At 46.2% G+C, this 6,000-nt stretch overlaps 1 protein-coding gene across 1 annotated transcript in view; it reads left to right on the forward strand.

Moving 5' to 3' along the window:
* The window catches only part of LOC147012986 (guanylate-binding protein 2-like), a 49,853-nt gene that overhangs the window by 13,939 nt on the left and 29,914 nt on the right, over positions 1–6,000 (forward strand). The window lies entirely within an intron of this gene.

Genomic DNA, 6,000 nt, shown 5'->3' on the forward strand with positions numbered 1-6,000 from the left:
TCGTGCGTAAACAAATGAAGCAAGGGAGGCATGGTTTGGTGCACGTATGTAGGCGATCCTAATCCGTATGCGTGAATATTTTCCCGCCTGCAGAAGCTGTCAGTTGCTGACAGACCGCCGATGAGTGAGGAAGTATAAGTGAGCGCCGTCGGATTTTCGTTTTTGACAAAATGACGGATCACTGTGGTCTCATCGCCAGTGATCACTGTGTTGAAGAAATTGGGATCGCTGTTCATAGTCTCCAACATGTCCTGTGCGATCTCCAAACGGAGTTGCTTCTGCTCGATCGTTAGCAGCTTTGGCACGAACTTCGCTGAGATTCTCCTTGAGCCCAAATCCTCAGTCACAATGGAATGAACGGATCCAATGCTGATGCCCGCCTCATCTGCAAGTTCTCTGATGATGATTCGACGATTCTGCATCAGCAGGGTCCTCACTTGGTCAATACCGATCTCATTTCAGGATGTTGAGGGCCTACCAGAACGTGCTTCACTTTCCACTGATGTGCGACCATCTTTGAAGCGGTTGTACCACTCTTTTATCTGTGTGGTGCCCATTGCTTCGTTCCCGAACGCCTGTTGAATCTTGCGGATCGTTTCCACTTGGGAATCGCCAAGCTTTACACAAAATTTGATGCAGTAGCGTTGTTCAAGTTTTTCCGTCATTTTGTCAAAAACGAAAATCCGACGGCGCTCACTTACACTTCCTCACTCATCGCCAGTCTGTCGGCGACTGACAGCTTCTGCAGGCGGGAAAATATTCACCATATGAATTAGGATCGCCCACATACGTGCACCAAACCACGCCTCCCTAGCTTCATTTGTTTACGCACGAAAAATTAAGGTTGGATACTTTTTGAACACACCTCGTGTGTATATATATATATATATATATATATATATATATATATATATATATATATATATATATGTGTGTGTGTGTGTGTGTGTGTGTGTGTGTGTGTGTATATATATATATATATATATATATATATATATATATATATATGTATGTGTGTGTGTGTGTGTGTGTGTATATATATATATATATGTGTGTGTGTGTGTATATATATATATATATATATATATATATATATATATATATATATATATGTGTGTGTGTGTGTGTGTGTGTGTGTATATATATATATATATATATATATATATATATATATATATATATATATATATATATATATATATATATATATATATATATATATATATATATATATATATATATAATTGCTGCAAATTCGCGCCTGCCGGCGTGTGAACGGCCACGTGACTTGAATCGCGGCATGTCGCCCACCGGACGGACAATTCTGTCATGACCCTCTCGGACTAACGCCGGGAGCTAGTCACGGGTGGGCCTTTCGGCCTCACCACGATCGTGCCAATCGGCCACCTGCATGGGATAGGGTTGTTCGCCAAACTCGACCTACCTAAGTACCCACGTGGAGGGTAGACCGGGCGATCGCACCTCGCCGCAGGTCGACTCCGGACACGGGCCGCTTAAGCGATCCGTTCCGTGCTATTGGGATAACCGAGCGGTGTTATCATCGGCCTCGACGGTTCCGATTAATTATATCGGGCGTTTTAAGCCCACGACGAACCCGTTACGTGAAGCAAGATGGAGATTCAATTAAAGAAAAGACGAAGCGAAACGGGAAAACAGTTCAACATAATGCACATTTATTCCACGGCACACGGAGAGCACACATATACAGCCAAACAGAATGCACATATATCAAATGCTACAAAAGAAACTGACGCAGAGATACTACCGACTACGTGAGCACATGGCAACACTTAAACAGTTTTACTTCACAGACGGCGCCGACACACATTTACTCAAAAGCAAAAGAAAAGGCCACCCTCAAAGACAAGGGGGCAGACGGGGCCTGTGGGACAATATTTGCGCGGGACCTGAATGAGCGGTCAGGTCCGCGAGACCGGGTGGGTCCTACCCGCGTCTTCGTACTGAGCCGCAAATGTGGCAGCGCGGCGGTGCCCCGACTTCGTGCTCCTTCGTGGGTTTCGATGACACCGCTTGGAGTGGGGTGGGAACGGGGCCCCATTTTCGTACTATCTCAGCGCGGGGGGAAAAAGGGGCGGGGAATTGTTGATGCTCTGGGGAAAGAGTATTGCTGGCTTGCTTGGGTCCCGTGACGAGCGATTCCACCGCGACCTCGTCGCCGACCGCCGTCTTCCTTGCCTCGGACCCGAGCTCCTCGGACTCTTCCCCCCAATTCTCCTCAGCCGACTGCCGAAAACCACCGGGACGCCCTCGCCTCCCGACTCCACTCTGCTCTTCCAAATTGACTCTCTCCAGATTCGCCTTGCGCTCGGCGCTTTATAGGCCGGCAGGAGAACCCATATGCAAATTTCCGGATCCGGATGAGCTCGGGGGCGGAGTTACGCTCGCCCATTGGACGGAGAAAAAGGGGCGTGAATCTCCCCTGATCCTAGAATTTGCATATCTCGATTCCACACAGACGCGCCTGGAGGCGGGGCCAAACCGCTCCGCGCTTGCTGATTGGACGGATCAGAAATGGGCGTGTAGCATTCCTGATCCGAATTCTCCTCGGAAAGGCCGCATTTTACACTCGCGGCTTGGCGCGTGTCTTGTACGAGCCCAGGACAGCCCGACGCTCGGTGCTCACAGGTGGTGTGGGAATGGCCGCAGAAGGAGAGAGGTGAAGGTGCTGGAGGGTTTATGGTGGTGGTTTATGGCCATGGTGTCGTTTGGAATGGCGGTGATGCGATGTTTGCGGGAGCGAGTTGTGAAGGTAAAGATCGTGGCTGTTGGCGTTGTTGTTGTTGTGTGATGGTTGGAGCGTGGTTGGTTCAAAATAAAGATAGAACAGAAAAACGGCTATCTCAAAGCATCGCAGCCCGAATGAATCACATTTATTCCCTCTAAACAACGGGTTTGGGGCTAACTACACATGTACTTACAGAGATATCTCACCTACGGGACCTGAATGGTGGTTTGCGAATTTCCACAACCGCAACGTGGAGTTGCGGCATAACACAACGCAACAACCGTATACATATATATATATATATATATATATGTATATATATATATATATATATATATATATATATATATATATATATATATATATATATATGTGTGTTTGAACTCTCGCTCCCATGGGATATCCCATCCTGGGAACCCTGGTCTTACAGCTCAACGATAAAGGCAGTTGGTGCTGATAGGTAATTTGTCAGCAACTGATTCAGTTTGAAGCAAAAACCCACCATGCTTTCTGCAGTGAAAGTGTTATGTGCTGCTTGCAATGGTGCTAACAATGCAGAGACATTATGGCCATTAGTGATGAAAGGTGGTTGGCGGTGTACTCTCCATGAAACCTTTGTTGTCACCTGATCAAATTATTTATGAGGGATGAAAATGACACAAAGGGAGTCTTGCAATTTGTTTAATTCTGGAGACATTGCCCAATATTCATGTGCTTTTGATTCCAATGATCGTAATTTGCTGTGGCGTTTTTTGGTAAGACCTGCATCTTAAAAGTTTTAAATTAATAGAATTTCATTCATATGAACACCTGATCAGACGAGGAGCACTTGGAGTACTGTACTATGAATTCAAATCCGACAAGGAAAACACCATTTGACTGAATAGCATTTGTCGATTTGGTTTGAAGGAAAGACCTGAAGTTTGTGTATATAGAGTTTGACTTGCCTTTCACTGAATGAAGCTAAACTTACCCTTGGGTGAGTGGCGATTCTGGCCCTCCATGAAACTGTGCAGCATTTGGCTTGCTTGGCCATGGCCTTGTGTTTTTATCCCCAATATTTACGTTACGAATCATTAGCATTCTGCTATTGCTGTTTGTCATATTCACGCGCTTATGTTACTTGTTTCACCACCACCTAATACTGGTTTCTTCTTCCTTCTCTTCCCTTTATAAGGGGTGAGATCCAACAGAACCTAACTTCTGCCCTGCGTTGCCCACTGTACTCATTCACTTCCTTCTGTCCCCAGGCAACTCTCTCCACTCTCCAACCACCCCCACATTATTGATATCCCTCCTCACACAATCTTCCCATTTCAACCTCGGTCTCGCTCTTTTCCTCCTACCTTGCTCCCTCAACCTATGCACTCTTTACCATTCTCTCTTCCCCCATCCACACCAAGTGTCCAGCCATTTAAAAAAAAAATCAATCTCCCTTCGAGCTCACCAATGTCCTCCCTCAGTTCATCCACCCTCTTTTTATCCAACCTCTTCACTCCTGCAGTCCTCCTGATCAAGTTGTTCTTGCAGACCTGCAACCTCTGTTGTTGTCTCCCTGTCAGTGCCACCGTTTCAAGACAGTAAAGGTAGGCTGGCATCGCAGAAGAAACCAAAACTTTCACTTTCAATTTCCTTGATATTTTCCTGTTTGTCATCAATCCCTCCACCATCCTCCAGCATTCGTATGCACCCACCTGAATTCTCCTCTGCATCTCTGCCTCTGACTTCCCATCACCGGTCTCTGTTCCTCCTTGGTACTCAAATCTATTTCCCTGTCTGATATCCTTCCCCTCTAATCTGATATTAATTTATTTTTCACTGCTGCCTGACCCGCAATACCTCAGTTTTCTCTATACTCATCCTCAGTCCATGCTTCCCAAAGGCCTCTTTCCACTACCCCAGTACCTCCTGCATCTCCCACTTACTCTTGGCCACAACAGCCAGATTGACTGCATACAACATTCAAAACTTCCCTTTGTTCCCTTGTACATCCCTTCCACCAACCAAACTTCTGCTTTCAGCACTCCCATCCATCTCGGTGTCGCCATCACCAACTCTCTTGGGACAGTGTCGTAGATGCCTTCTCCAGGTCCACAAATCTCAATGCCATTTTAGCTTGTACTTCAAACCTCTTCTCCTCCAGCTGTCTCACTATGAACATCCCATCTGTCATTTCCTACCCTTTCTAAACCCATGTTGGTCTTTGCCAATCTCAATCTCTACACTCTTCCTAATCCTCCCTTCCAGAATCCTCTCCAGGATCTTCATGACATGACTTGGGAGTGTAATGCCTCCGACTTTGAACATTGTCTTTCCTCTTCTATATTGGCACAATTAGCCCTGTCCTCCAATGCTCTGGAATGCAACCCTCTCTCATACCTACATTCATCAGCCTCTTTGTCCAACTCGCATCTCTGTACACACCTCATCAATGCCTGGTGCTCTTCCCTCCTTCATTGTCTTTAATGCTGTCCGCATCTCCTCCTCTGTGATCTCCACTAACTCCACTTCCCCTCCACATGACACAGAAGCTCCAGCTAATCGTTGATTCCTCCCCAGTTCAACATCTCCTTAAATATCCTTCTCCTACTTTTAAAACTGCCCTCCTCTCTTTCACTACACTCCAAGCACTGTCCTTCATCACCGCCCCCCCCCCCCCCCTTCATGTCTTTATTATCCTTTTCCCTGTCACGAACTAATTTATAGATCGTCCTCTTCCCACCATCCTTCTCCAACTTGTTATACACCTCCTCTTACATCCAATTCCTCGCCTTATTCACTGCTCTCATTGCTGCTTTATTATTTTTACCAGTTTGTGTTTTTTGTCAAGGTCTGAGGAGAGGGAAGAGGCTGCTGCCTGGATGTTAGAAGGATGAGAGGTGTCGCAGCAGAGAGTGGTGTCATCAGCAAAGAAATAAAGAGGAATTTTTCAGAGAGTCGGTGAGATCATTGATGAAGATTAGGAATGATATGGGGCCTAGAACACTGCCTTGGGGTACTCCGGCCTTGACAGGGAGAGCAGATGAAAAGGTTCCGTTGATAGTCACACATTGTCACCGAGCATGGAGGAAGCCAGTAATCCAAGAGTCGAGTTGGCCTTAGATTCCAGAGGCAGATAGTTTGGAGAGCAAGGTAGGATGCCATACTGCATCAAAAGCACGAGATATGTCCAGAGAGACGGCCCTGATCTCATGTATGATAATGAGGACCGCCACCATTGTTGGGAGAGTAGA

Source organism: Eptatretus burgeri, chromosome 14 (assembly GCF_056783735.1).
Source record: "Eptatretus burgeri isolate ZD-2024b chromosome 14, Ebu_testis_v1, whole genome shotgun sequence".
Classification (NCBI taxonomy): domain Eukaryota; kingdom Metazoa; phylum Chordata; class Myxini; order Myxiniformes; family Myxinidae; genus Eptatretus; species Eptatretus burgeri.